Genomic DNA, 15,208 nt, shown 5'->3' on the forward strand with positions numbered 1-15,208 from the left:
TTTGACAATAAATGTCAAAAAATTAAAAGTTTGTTACTCCTTCCTTGAAAACGGCTGAACTGAAATTTAATGAGAAGTTGTGGTCTGTGAATCCCTTTACATATAGCAAGTGAAGCCATTTTGTGTTGAATTTGAAGGGGTTTCCCCATACATTCGAAAGGATTATTTGGGGTATCAAAGGGCTCCATTAGTACTTTTCGAAAATGAATGATCTTATTTCTGATATTAGGTGAAACATAGGGCAGTGAGAGCTCAAAATGTGTCCACCAAAAAGTGAGTCTATCCAACCGAAATATCTGAAATAATCACAGTGATGCATCTATACGAAATCTAGGTCTCAAAATACATCCTGTTCCGATATCTGCACAAATAAAGTAAATAATAGTATAGTTCATCTTAGAAGTACAACGCATTAGTGTAAAGGATAATATAAGGTACAATTTGGTCAAGTTTGAAAAAAATCCAACTATTATTAACAAAGTTATAGAGGGTGAAACTATTTCATTTTTTTTTTGTAAATTTCGTGCATATTACAACGTCAATTCCTCAATGCCACAACAAAGTGAGCTCATATGAATGGAGTGTCCCAATGAAACATTTTAGTCATTTATATATCAATATCAATTACTCCAGACAGATATATGTCTGTAGGTAGGTATATAATAATATATTAGCATATTTTGGAAGTCCCATTGATCCCAATTCTGCTTTAGCGTTTATCAACTGAGTTTATATATTTACAATATCCTGTCCGATCTCGTCTCCTGTTATTTACCTTCTTCCCCTACTTGCCTGCGTTCGTACCCAATTTGGTTCTCAACTAATAACATTCGTTTGAAACATGCACTGCGGAAGAAGTTTCGGGGTTCTAAGAATGATGCCGACCTTGAGCATTTGAAACCTATGCGCTCCACTGTGAAATCGATGATTGAAAAAGCGCATAAAAGGTACTTATTGAGCATCGAGGCCGCCCTTGCCCACGGTAAATTGATACCCTTTTGGTCCCGCACTCGCTATTCTCGTAATCTCCCTTTTTCTATCGGTTTTTCGAACTCTACTGCCAACTCCCCACAACAATTCTACGACCTTCTCTACACCTATATATTCTACCGTATTTTCTCCCTCGTCCACTCCACCCTCTGCGCCTCTTTTAACTGCAGACTGCTCCAGATCTCTAGCCATTCCTCTCCTTACGCCTTCCTTGATTGAGTTCCTCATTGGTAATCTTGTCTCCAATGTCGGACCTGGCCCCGATGGGCTTCTTCCTTCTTCTTCTTTCTTAACTGTACAAAACACATGTACCTCCCCCTGTGTATAATCTACAACAAAAGTCAAAGATAGAGGGTCTTATCATCCCTATCTTCAAAAGCGCAGACCCTTCTCTTGCCGTGAACTACTACCCCATCTTTCTTCTCTCCTCTTGCTCCAAAATCATCAAAAGATAAGTCAACGACCGGTTGATCGCGCACTTTGGTCACCTTATTGTCAAGAGCAGCATGGTTTTGTAAAACATAAATCTACGGCTTCAAACCTTCTGGTTTTTACCAACTTCGTTGCTAAATGTTTAATTCACGACAGGAGGTACATGCTATTTATATTGATTTCTTCAAAGCCTTTGATACCGTTGATCATATTATTATCCTTTCTAAACTCTCTCTACTCAACTTTCCTCCCTCAATCATCTCCCGGCATTCCTCCTATCTCTCACAGCGTTCTTGCAGAGTTTCTTTTCATGGTTACACATTTCGCTCCATCTCTCCTTCCTCTGGTGCTCCCCAAAGCTCTATACTTGGCCCCCTACTCTTCCTGTTTTTTTATCATGACCTCGCCTTCATCCTCACCTAGCCGTGTTTGCTTTACGCAGACGACATTAAATTATTTGCCTCTGTTTCGTCTCTGCTGGACTGTGCTCTCTTGCAGTCCAACCTTGATAATCTGGTCCGTTGGCGTTCGGTCAAAAAGCTGACACTGAATATCAGCAAATGCTAGTGGATATGCTGTGGTGGTGCGTGTTCTTGAACAGTGTGCCGCCGATGCCGAGGCGATGAAAGTTACTGAAATCAACAAACCTTTTATCGTTGCTGTTAAGGTCGACAAAACCATGCCTTCCCATCAGATGTCCGAGCAAGGTGTTCTCAGAACCTACCTTTGTATTCATAATGTCAAATTTGTGTAACTGTTCATAGAAATTGTTATGTTCCTTAACCTGGAGGGGAATTGCGCAGTCCGGAGCCTCACTCAGATTGGAGACTGCAAACATTGTGAAGCCTTCGATGCCTTAATCTAAAGTAGCACATAAACTAATAAAATTTCAGTTAGCGCTAAGATTTCGGTAAAAAAGTTGAGAAAAAACCTCCAATCGAAGAAAGGGAAAGGTGAAGGTTTAGGATGGAAAGGAAAGTGGGTTAGAAATGGTGTGATTGGTGTGTGATCTGCAGAATAAGTGTGGTCAAGGTCATGAATTTTCAGCAACGTGGCTTGCTCTGATAAAAACGCGTTAGTGAAAAATTTCGCCTAATTCTTTACGAGAAAATCCTTGGTTGCTGATTAGTCCTCTTTGCTTTTAAGGAGGATCTGGTGATTGGAGCTTCCTAATTTGTTAGCCAGGAAATTCTTGATTACCGAGCTGGAAAACATTTTGGTAGGATTTGAAACTTGCTGCGGGTCCTACGATCACAATTGGAGAACTTTTCGCACATAATCGATATTGTCCTTTTCCAAATAATTCCTAACGACCGCAACGCAAGTCGGATTCTGCTATGAAAATCATTTCGTATCAAAAAAAAAATTGAATACAAACTCGTTGTGGCAAATTCAACTCCACACAGTCCAAGGATTTGCAAGAACAGAAACTACATTGGGATCCCTTCTTCCTTTCTATAATCACATCAATCCTACACACCGTAAGATCCCGATCAACAGCCAGTACAGCCACGTCATCAGCATAAGCTTGACCGTGTATTGGCAAATTTTGCAGTTCGCATAGCAGTGAGTCGATCAGCATACTCCACAGAAGCGGCGAAAGCACACCTCCTTGGGGGCAGCCCTTCGTCGCTTCTGTAATCAGGCAGCGATCAACCCCTACCTCAGCGCACAACAATCTTTGCGTTAGCATAACATGTATGCACTTAATTAAAGCATCATCAACACCATGCGCTCTGGCGGCATCACAAAGTTTTTGAAAAGGCGCACAGTCAAAAGCCCCTTCAATGTCCACGAACACCCCCATCGCGTACTCACCATTCAAAGTTGCATCCTCTATCTTTGTGACCAAAGAATGAAGAGCAGACTCACAGGACTTTCCACGTTGGTAAGCATGTTGGTTTTCACTAAGTGGGTGTGACCTAAGTGCGTTTCCACGAATGTGACGCTCCACCAGTCTCTCCAAACCTTTCAGCAAGAATGAAGTCAAGCTGATCTGTCTAAAGTTCTTTGGATTAGAATAGTCATCTTTCCCAGGTTTCGGTATGAAAACTACCTTAACCTGTTGCCAAGAAGAAGGAACGTAGCCCAGAGCAAGACATCCTCGAAAAATATTTCTTAGAGGTCGCTCTAAATGCTCCATACCCTCCTTTAGCATTGCCGGATAGATGCCATCCATGCCAGGTGCTTTGAAATGTTCAAAGGACAGTATGGCAGCTCTCACCTTTTCATGGGTAACAACCGCTTTCGCAGTGTTCCAGTTCCTCTTGCAACACTTGCGTGTTGAAGGGGTTGCAAGAACCGTCAACTCTCCCCCTACCACTTCTCTCACCCGTTCTCCCGGGTGGTGTACTTCCAGGAGGGTCTGTACTGAGTCCAGTCTGGAGCTCGTGAAAGTACCGTCGGGTTTTCTAAGAGAATCCAACTTGGCCGACTCATCCCTTTTGAGGACTCTGCACAGCCTTGAAGTCTCCCTTTCGCCTTCCAGTTCCTCACAGTACGCTCTAAAAGAGTCTCGTTTCGAGCACCTCACGAGCCTCTTATATTCACGTTGTGAGTTCCTGAAATTTAACCAGTCTTCGTCCCTGTTACTTTTGCAAGCACGATTTAGAACTCGCCTGGTTGATTTCCTGAGTTTTTGCAGTTCTCGGTTCCACCAAGGAACCGTTTTACTGCTTTGGCCTCGGGAAATAGGACAAGCCTCTTCATAGCACTCGAAAAGTGTGCCGTTCAGAGTTTTCAATTCATCTTCCAGCACCAAAGGAGTCCTTAGTCGCCTAGGGAACTGTACTTTATTGCCAAGAAGTTCATTGAACTTTGCCCAATCCGTTTACCTAGGGTTCCGTCTTTGTACTGCAGACTGTTCGCCCCGCAATAGTCAGATTGAATTCTAGATATCGGTGATCTGACAGTGAGACCTCGTCTAGCACTCGCCAGTGTGTAATCAACTCTAACAATTTTGGGGTACAGATTGTTAGGTCAATTACTTTGCTTCTTCTCGGTCCCACGAACGTAGGGGCGCACCCTACATTTGCAGTCATAAGATCAGCTGAAGTGATGAAATCAAATAGCTTCTCACCTCTTGAATTGCATTTGCTACTGCCCCAACAAATATGTTGAGCATTCGCATCGCAACCTATTAAGAGTTCGAGACCACTTGATTCTGCATACGCCACCAGATCCCTAAGTTCTTGCGTCGGTGGAGGATACAAAGAATCATAGGGTAAATAAGCGGAGGCAACTATGATGTTTTTCCTCTCGCTATTTATTTGGTATTGTATGATGACCGTAGCTAAGTCCTGGGAACAATATTGTCTCAGCATAGTTGCCTCTAACCGTCTTGACATCAGGACGCAAGCTCTCCGTCTTATGGATCTTTCGTCGTAGAAGATCCTAGCCCCCTTTACTGATCCAATGCCACAGATTCTGTTAAATCGAACCCACGGTTCTTGCACCAGAAAGATATAGGGGAAATCCTGCAGCTTTGTCATTCTCGCTGCCAACAGGTAGGAGGGAGCGTTGGCATGCTGCAGGTTGATTTGACCAATCTTTAAGTTTTTCGACATAAACTTAGTCTATTGTCCTATGGAAAACAGTTAGAAGCGTATGCGGCAGTCCGCGTATGACGGGGTTTCCCCCACACCGCACCGCCAGAGACTCAATCCCCTCGTGATTGATTTCTCTAAGAAAAACCGTACTTGGAAGTACCGCAATTCCCATGTTCTCATCCACGAAAGATCTCATCTCATCCCGCAGAGCATTCGTCTGTTCTTCACTTAGCACCTTAATTGGTTTGCGGTGTCCGGGTTGCATAGATTCGATCACTCGAACTGGCATCAAGTCAGTTCCGTTCACGTCTCTGGCTTCCCTTCCTTCCGCCTGTTCCTTGGAAGGTGTAGGAGAAGTTTCTAGCAGGTAGGATTCACTCTGTAGTCCCTTCCCCAGTGCGAGCCCCCATACGGGGGGCACACCGGTCCTAATCCCCGCGAGACGCGTGGATATAAGCCCTGGTGCGGAGCACAATAAAGCATTGTCCACAGCAGATGTGTTGGTCTTACGATTCTTGCACGCATTACCGCTGACAGAAGAGTCTCAAATACAAGTGTCAAATACATAATTTCTATTGTTATAAAAAATTAGATACCCACCCCCTCCCTTTTCGCGTGTATATGTGACTCCACCTTAAATCCAGTGCAAAATGATTCAACTCCATATCTGCATGGGAGTTTACGGACTACGGACATGTGACGATAATAACAAGCAGACGAACAAACAGACAATGATCCAATTTCAATAACGTTTTATTTCAACAGAATCTTATAATGGAAAAAAGATTGTTTCTTTGTCACAATTAATTCTTGCAACCATTCGCACGTGCAAAGGTTGCCAAAAAAGCTGCTGAACTAAATTTATTTCGCCTTTGAAAATGGGCCGTTACGGATTCTGTCCCAAATCTGAGTAGAGAATATTATTATGATGAAATATTAATGGCAGTTTTATTAATTGGAAAATCATCAATCGATTACTGGATCCAAAATTAATTTGGCCGTTTAGAATTCGAGAAACGTCGCGATTCACCAACCGAGTCCAAACTAAGACCAGTCTCCTGCTAAAACTAAAGTGAATCGTTTTAAAGTGCATTGGATGTAAGTTGCCAATTAGTATGGCTCAAGTGAAACGTTTAACTTCCATTTGAAGTGACTATTATTTGTTCCGCTTTACACTTGCACTTTGCGAGTATCTGCATAAATTGTCCCACTTAGGGTGCAGTGTATCTTCTTGAACTCTGTCGATCAGTCAGCAACAAGTCAAAAGTGTTCTCCAATTTGAATAATTGGCAATTATTGCAAAACGTGCTCGGAAAACGGCTTTCTTTGTAAAACGCGCATATTTTCACTTAAACTTTTCCATTTTTCACCCTTGCGGAAGCTGAAGAACCGAACACGGTGTATTTGTGGCAATGGTTTGCTTTCTGCATGGCTTCGTGCCAAAACTCCTATGCTAGCGTTCACTTCAGTGTATGACAAACCATTTACAATAGACACAATAGTCTTACATTCTGTTGGCTACACTTTAGGTTGTTTCTGTTTCAATGCATTCTAATGAGATTCCGTTGCACCTACATAACATACTATGCAGATAAACGTGCGGGAGTGCTAAGGTCCTAAGGAAGGCCAGGAAACAATTACGACGGCAACGCAGAATATTGGCTGTGACTTGATACCATAATTGTGATCAAAGCTGATTATGGTCAACATATTATACAAAAGTTAGTGGGCACATGAGTCCTATGCACAGGTGAATATGTACGTAACCGCGATAGTTCTGCCTTCTTGCTAGCCGCTGAAAAGGAGTTGGAACGCTAATAAATGGACATTTCAATTCGAAATTTTTTCTGTGATTGATAAGAAGGTATGTTGTTTAGCACATTAGTTCTTTAGGACGCGCTGCACATCTCTGAATAAATGGTCGGCATGCGTCCCAAAATGCACAAAACACAAACCATGTCTACAGATCAACAACAACGTGTGTGATACTATGTCTGCCCTATAGTTATCCCTGGTATGCCCTTACCAATCTAACTCTGTTACTTGATTCCACGGAAAAACTTCTTTTTTGCTGATAAATTGAAAATTTTCCTGCGGTAGTGGTTCTCCTATTGACCTTAATTAGAAGCCGAGGGTTACACTACTTCAACGTATCCAAACTACTTTCACTTTCTAAATCGCTCCTATAAAGGTACGTATGCTACAGCAGTAAATAGATTGCATTGCATCTGCCTGAAATCGACTGGAGAACTCTTAAAACACTGACTAATAGCTTTAAATTTATTGATTAAAACTATTCCCCTCAATCCTTCACCCTCATCCATCCACCCTTCCATCTTCCTTTATCCGAAAATACCTTCAACTAATTGTAAAGTTCCCTCAGTCATCTTTTATCTTATAGCAGATATTAGATTATCAGGGCCGTAGAAAGAAAATCTAGGTCCCGGGTGTCCTTTTTATTGTCCTTCAGTGATTTTGTTGTGGGTCCCTATTTCGAATGCCCGAGAAAATTCCATGCCTGAAGAAAATTTCCCTCTTCTCAGACTCCTTCTGGCTGGGCTATAAACAGCTTGTCCGCGTACAAATCTCCAGGCCCAGATGGCATAATGCCAGTTATGCTACAGAAGCAGCAGGAAAGGGTTGTGCCGTGGCTTGTTGAGATTTACCGGAGCTGCATCACTTTAGGATACGTACCGCAGTCCTGGAGGCGCGCACGGGTGGTTTTCATACCGAAAGCGGGCAGGCGCGGTCATGAGTCCGCGAAGGACTTTCGGCCAATCAGCCTGACCTCTTTCGTGCCGAAGACCCTAGAACGCGTCCTGGACATTCACTTAAGGACGATTATGGAGAGAACGTCTTTCTCTAAGTCCCAGCATGCCTACCTCAAAAGAAAATCCACAGAAACCGCCCTCCACGAGGTAATTGGCACGGTTGAGCGGTCGCTGCAATACAAGCAGTATACGTCAGTACCAACGCCATCAAGGAAGCCTTGACCGGTATTGGATTGGAGGGATATCTCACGCATTGGATTATATCCATGCTGAGTATCAGGATAATCCAGTCCGATCTGGGAGGCAACCACTTGACCAGAGCTGTGAACAGAGGCACGCCCCAGGGTGGTGCTATCTCACCGGTGCTCTGGTTAATAGTAATGGACAAAATTTTACGTGCATTGGACAGCCTGTATAGGCCTGTATAGCCTTCTATGCCTGTAAGAGAACTTTTGCGAAGAAATGGGGTCTCCGGCCGAGGATGGTTCTCTGGATGTACACCGCTGTAGTGCGCCCGATCCTCACGTACGGATCTATTGTATGGTGGCAGGCTTTGAAGAAGAAATACAATAGAACGAAGCTTAATAGGATTCAAAGAACCGCGTGTGCAGATGCTACGGGGGCTCTGCAGTCCTGCCCGGCAGATGCTCTCAATGCACTCCTGCATCTCCTCCCCCTAGACCTCCACATCAAATATGTTGCAGCGTGCAGTGCCGTCAGACTATGTGAGTCCGGATGCTGGGCAGCGAAGTCCTACGACCACAGCAACATCCTAGATGAAATACCTCGAGAAATCTGGGCATCCCCCACGGACTATGTCACACGCAAGCTGAACTTCACGAGAAACTTTGCTGTGGACCTTCCAACCAGGGCAAAGTGGAAGAACGGCGGCGTGTTGCAAGACTATGACACGGTATTCTTTACGGACGGATCAAAGATGGCCTATGGAGTTGGCGTGGGGTTTTCTCGAATACACACGGTGTATCCAAGTCGTTTGGTCTCCCAGGTTTCGCCAGTGTATTCCAAGCGGAAGTACTGGCGATATTGGAAGTCTGTCGATGGCTGAAGCGTGATTCGAGCCCCAAGCGTAACATAGCCATTCTGACCGACAGCCAAGCGGCCATCAAGGCCTTGTACTCAACGACGACATCCTCCCGGTTGGTGGGGCAGTGCAGAGATGCGCTCAACCATCTGAGCGGCACGCTCAAGATCACTCTCCTCTAGGTTCCCGGGCATAGGAACATAGAGGGGAATGAGCGGGCTGACGGATTGGCCAGGCAAGGCTCTGCTCTTGGCTCTCCCTCGGGGAATACAGTCGGTGTTCCGCTGGCGGCTGTCGGGGGCCGAGTCTACTCGCACTACCTAGCAGCCGCGGGCCTAAAATGGCGAAGGCTTACAAGCTGTGCCAAATCAAGGAGAATTTGGCCCACTTATAACATAGCCCGATCACGAGAGCTCCTGTGCCAGACGCGTGCAAATGCATTCAAGATTGCGGCGGTCTACACGGGGCATTGGCCAATAGGGGACCATGCCGCTAGGCTCGGCTTACCCTACAACTCGCATTGCCGAAGCTGCGGAGAAGGAAGCGAAACCCTCATGCACTTTCTCTGCGATTGCCCAGCTCCGGCTCGAGTCAGACTGCGGACACTGGGTAAACCATTCTTTGGGGACCTCAGTGAGATTTCTAGCTGCAGGGTCGGTGAGCTGCTTTCCTTGGTGAATGCTACGGGCTGGCTCTGAAGATCCGAGCCAGCTGGACTCTGCTTCCCTATTCCTATAACAACAGTCACGGTCTTAGGAGTTTGTGGCATCAAAACGGCGCACCAAAGCGCTAATTGGGCTCCTCGGAGCGGCCACTGATACCTACCTCTCCTTACCAATTTTTTCCAATTGGCCAAATTTGATGTATTTTTATATCCACCCGATTTTATTCAGCTCAATAAAAAAAATTATGGTTTCAATATGGAAAGACAGCAGTCAGTCTTTCATTCTAAACCAGATTGCGAATTTTTCAAGCCATCGGCTACCCAGGCCAGTAACTATCAGCTGTAACCCTTTCCCCATAGTGCTTAAACGATTTATGAGTCAATAAGGCGAACAGACTTCTAGCATTCCCATAATGCTGGAAGGATCTCTTTTGTAATGCCTGTTCCGTACAACTTAGCAAACGTCTCCGCCTTTGTTTCTACCGTGAGCTTGACGGTATTTTTAGGGTTTTTTCTAGGCCCAAAGCATTGCCCATCTCATATACAAATCTACAATAATTTCTCTGATTACTATTATCTCCCAAGTTTCTTATGACAGTCACGATCCCTTATTAACAGAGGCGATAATCCCTGAATGATGATAAAGAGAATGCCTATAAGTCGTCGTATGACTTTTCAATGACCCTATCACAACTTTGTAGAGACCCAACACATTGCGACATTTGCTCCCCAATTGACATAGGAAATCCTAGTGTAATCGGTGTGCAGTGTGGAGTCCTTTTGCCTTCGCGAGAGAAATCTTCACCACAAAGCATGAGCAATGCTCGACTCACAGATGCTTAAGGGGGTCATCCCGTGTGAAGACCGTTTTTTTTAACTTTTTTTTTGAAGAACTGAGTGAAGATACAAATGCAAATTTTTCTCCATATATTTATTGATATCTTGAGCATACAATTCTAACAACAATTCGAGACCGACATCATCGCACATTATTTAAATACGCAGTGCCTTATCCAACCATCTATTCTGAATAAGTCGTGAAAATTTCAAAAACCCGATTTTCAACATGCAGTTTCGAGAAAAACGTATTTAAAAATTAGAATGAAGAATCTTAAGTGACCATTAATCTGCTTTACTTAGTACATAAACATTCGGTTTCTTCAAAAAAATTTAAGTACGTATATCTTGAAAAAACATTGTTTCAACTGGTTGGGAGCACAATTAAAATTTTGTTGAACCAATCGAGCTAACATTTTTACACATTATTTTGCACATCGGTAGTTCTCGTCCGAACCACGATTATATATTTCTTATTTTTATTCTGGAGAGTTTTCCGTTCAACGGAAAAGCTCGAAGCAAGTCTTACTACAGCAACCTAAACCACCATCCGGCATCCTTTCCCAGATGGCTTCATCTACTTCTTTAGTTGCCATGAGAAGCATGTTGGTCAAGCTGATATAGATATGGCTAATTTCGTTCATCGACCAGTAGCAATATAGGTAGCGACGAACAATAATTGTAGACCTAGTTCGGATTGCGATGACTCGTGGAATAACCCACAGTGGAAGCCGAGTCGTCCGAACAGAAGGAAAACTTTCATATCCGAAAATAACCGAGAAAAGAGTCTGACTTTATGAAAGAACGTGCTATACATTGAACCGTCAAGCCTGGTGGGGGGAATCAGTTAAATGGGGCTTCAAAACGACCAGAATGAGTAGTTTGGTATTTATTGAGTAGAACATTAAAAAGAAGTATACTCTAATATGATGTGCCTTGATTTGTTACAAAACTCCAGACCCATAAGTGGCACATTTCTTCAAAAAAATAATTTCCAGAAGGCATTGCTCGAAGCTGCGAACGAAATTTCTTCCAGTATGACTCAACACCTTTCCAATTCGAAACGTCGTTCTCTTACATGCATACATTACATAAAATTTAAAATGAAATGAAAGAGCCAGCCCATAGCATTCACGAAGGAAAGCAGCTCTCCAACCCTGCAGCTAGAAATCTCACTGAGGTCCCCACAGAATGGTTTACCCAGTGTCCGCAGCCTGACTCGAGCCAGAGCTGGGCAATCGCAGAGAAAGTGCATGAGGGTTTCCCTTCCTTCTCCGCAGCTTCGGCAATGCGAATTGTAGGGTAAGCCGAGCCTAGCGGCATGGTCCCCTATAGGTCAGTGCCCCATGCAGACCGCCGTAATCTGGAATGCATTTGCACGCGTCTGGCACAGGAGCTCTCGTGATCGGGCTATGTTATAAGTGGGCCAAATTCTCCTTGATTTGGCACAGCTTGTAAGCCTTCGCCATCTCAGGCCCGCGGCTGCTAGGTAGTGCGAGTAGACTCGGCCCCCGACAGCCGCCAGCGGAACACCGACTGTATTCCCCGAGGGACTCCCAAGAGCAGAGCCTTGCCTGGCCAATCCGTCAGCCCGCTCATTCCCCTCTATGTTCCTATGCCCGGGAACCCAGAGGAGAGTGATCTTGAGCGTGCCGCCCAGATGGTTGAGCGTGTCTCTGCACTGCCCCACCAACCGGGAAGATGTCGTCGTTGAATACAAGGCCTTGATGGCCGCTTGGCTGTCGGTCCGAATGGCTATGTTACGCTTGGCGCTCGAATCACGCTCCAGCCATCGACAGACTTCCAATATCGACAGTACTTCCGCCTGGAATACACTGGCGAAACCTGGGAGACCATAAGACTTGAATATACCGTGTGTATTCGAGAAAATCCCCGCGTCGACTCCATAGGCCATCTTTGATCCGTCCGTAAAGAATACCGTGTCATAGTCTTGCAACACGCCGCCGCTCTTCCACTTTGCCCTGGTTGGAAGGTCCACAGCAAAGTTTCTCGTGAAGTTCAGCTTGCGTGTGACATAGTCCGTGGGGGATGCCCAGATTTCTCGAGGTATTTCATCTAGAATGTTGCTGTGGCCGTAGGACTTCGCTGCCCAGCATCCGTACTCACGTAGTCTGACGGCACTGCACGCTGCAACATATTTGATGTGGAGGTCTAGGGGGAGGAGATGCAGGAGTACATTGAGAGCATCTGCCGGGCAGGACTGCAGAGCCCCCGTAGCACCTGCACACGCGGTTCTTTGAATCCTATTAAGCTTCGTTCTATTGTATTTCTTCTTCAAAGCCTGCCACCATACAATCGATCCGTACGTCAGGATCGGGCGCACTACAGCGGTGTACATCCAGAGAACCATCCTCGGCCGGAGACCCCATTTCTTTGCAAAGGTTCTCTTACAGGCATAGAAGGCTATACAGGCCTTCTTAACCCTCAGTTCTATGTTCAACCTCCAATTTAGCTTAGGATCCAGGATTACACCCAGATACTTTGCATTAGAGGAAAGAACCAATCTTTGTTCATTCAGCTGTGGTAGATGGAATTCAGGTATCCTTGTCTTGGTGGTGAACAGCATTAGTTGCGTTTTGATTGGGTTCATGCTGAGTCCGCATCTTGCGGCCCACAGGCACACCTTTCGCAACGCTCCTTCCATGATGTCGCTCATAATGGACAGAAACATCCATGATACTAATATCACCAAGTCGTCGGCATACGCCACCACCTTCACCCCGCTGCTGTCCAATGTACGTAAAATTTTGTCCATTACTATTAACCAGAGCACCGGTGAGATAGCACCACCCTGGGGCGTGCCTCTGTTCACAGCTCTGGTCAAGTGGTTGCCACCCAGATCGGACTGGATTATCCTGGTACTCAGCATGGATATCATCCAATGCGTGAGATACCCCTCCAATTCAATACCGCTCAAGGCTTCCTTGATGGCGTTAGTACTGACGTTGTTGAAAGCTCCTTCTATATCCAAGAAGGCAGCAAGGGTATACTGCTTGTATTCCAACGACCGCTCAACCGTGCCAATTACCTCGTGGAGGGCGGTTTCTGCGGATTTTCCCTTGAGGTAGGCATGCTGGGACTTAAAGAAAGGCGTTCTTTCCATAATCGTCTTCCAGGACTGCGGTACGTATCCTAAGGTGATGCAGCTCCGGTAAATCTCAACAAGCCACGGCACAACCCTTTCCTGCTGCTTCTGTAGCATGACTGGCATTATGCCATCTGGGCCTGGAGATTTGTATGCGGAGAGGCTGTTTATAGCCCAGCCGATCCTATCCCCGGTAATTACCGATTTGATAGTCTCGCACAGCTGGGGTTACCGCAAACCCTCCAAGCGAGGTTCTGACTGACAGTCTTCCTCACTGGAGGGAAAGTGCGTTTGCACCAGCAGCTCCAAGGTTTCGCTAGAAGATTCCGTCCAAGAGCCTTCCGACTTTTTAAGGAAGGATGGACTCTTATGTTCCTTGGACAGAATCTTATTGAGCCTCGCGGATTCACTAGTGCTTTCAATGTTCTGACAATAGTCTAGCCAAGACCGCCTCTTGGCGGTCCTGATGGCCGACTTGTACTTTTTTAGGCAGTCCTTGTATGGCTGCCAGTATTTTTGCCTGTAGCAGATATTGAAGATTTCTCTGGTCAGCTTCCTGAGACTAGAGAGATCTTCGTTCCACCACGGTGGCAGGGTCTTTTTGCTGTACTTAGCAGGGCACGAGACTTTGAAGGCGGTATCGAATGCCTTCTCCAGAGCGCCAACCTTTGACTCCAGTTCGTTTGTCGTGCCAATCTTACCAATTTGCGCACCGGAGAGTTTATTCTTAATTACCTGACCAAACTTTCTCCAGTTGATCCTCCTGGGGTCTCTAAAGGGTTTGGAGACCTCTGCGGCGAGATCTAGACTGAAGAGTATCCAACTGTGGTCAGAGAAGGATGATTATCAGAATCCATTCATTTTTCTTGTTGCACTCAGTTGTGCTCATTTTCTTTGCTTTCCTTGTGTTATCTGTATATATGACAATAAATGTTTTAGTGCTTTCACTGTATCGTCTTATAAGTGGTAAGTGCGTCCTTCGATCTACCTTCTAGAACAATTTTTTGCAGTGTACCAACCATATTGGTAGCCATATTGTCCGATTTACATGGTTGTGCGACAATATACAACAACAGCAGAGGTGATTTTTTTCCTTTTGGCTTGGAGCTAAGTACGCCCATATAAAGGTATTATTTAGGAACCATTTTGTCACATTTTTTGATACCATAATTTGCTCATTAAAATTCCAAAGAAGTGTACCCTTTTAGAGCGTGACATTCCGGAGCATTCCGGAGAAACTAAAAGCTATTATCAAGACGACATATAGTGTCGCAAAATGTCACATGCTGAACCGGAGTAAAATCTCAGATGAATTTCTGCCTTGCCCAAAATCTGAAATGCACCATCAAATTCAGATTGTTCTATGCTAGTATTCTTTCTGTGTTCCTAGGGGGATTGCACATGGAGAATGACCCTCACTGACTAACCTTTGTCAACACCTATCTGCATTGTATGCTGGCTTGATACTGTTACAAATGAAGGCAGCATACAGAATTGGCATCGGTACGTGATATAGACGGAGGACAGAACTGTGAGTGGATTGCCACACATTAATAAGGGAATCGACGGCGTCGAACCTCCCCAGAAAAGTCGACGGCATCAAACCGTCTCAATTGATGCGACAGCAGATCAGCACAATCTCAACAGCACAATGAGCACGCTGCACATCCGACCCAGAGAGATGTCAGTCCTGGGGGGACTTTCCAAGACATCCGGAACCGCGGCGGCGACCCATACCAAGCTGAGCTTCAGCATGCGAATACCTTATTCGCAGGAGAAGGAAACACTACCGTCCATCTAATTAGATCGCCTACAATA

At 45.1% G+C, this 15,208-nt stretch overlaps 1 protein-coding gene across 5 annotated transcripts in view; it reads left to right on the forward strand.

Moving 5' to 3' along the window:
- The window catches only part of LOC119660111 (soluble guanylate cyclase 88E), a 129,717-nt gene that overhangs the window by 94,789 nt on the left and 19,720 nt on the right, over nucleotides 1-15,208 (forward strand). Inside the window, exon 1 of one of the 5 annotated variants that reach the window (XM_038068498.1) lies at nucleotides 5,824-6,068. The exons of 3 other annotated variants lie outside the window; for them this stretch is intronic. The gene's annotated coding sequence lies outside the window, so the exon portion shown is untranslated. Of the gene's footprint in view, nucleotides 1-5,823; nucleotides 6,069-6,815; nucleotides 6,835-15,208 lie in introns of those variants that run through there. One more of the 5 variants, XM_038068499.1, reaches the window with a different exon arrangement.

Source organism: Hermetia illucens, chromosome 6, assembly GCF_905115235.1.
Source record: "Hermetia illucens chromosome 6, iHerIll2.2.curated.20191125, whole genome shotgun sequence".
NCBI classification, from domain to species: domain Eukaryota; kingdom Metazoa; phylum Arthropoda; class Insecta; order Diptera; family Stratiomyidae; genus Hermetia; species Hermetia illucens.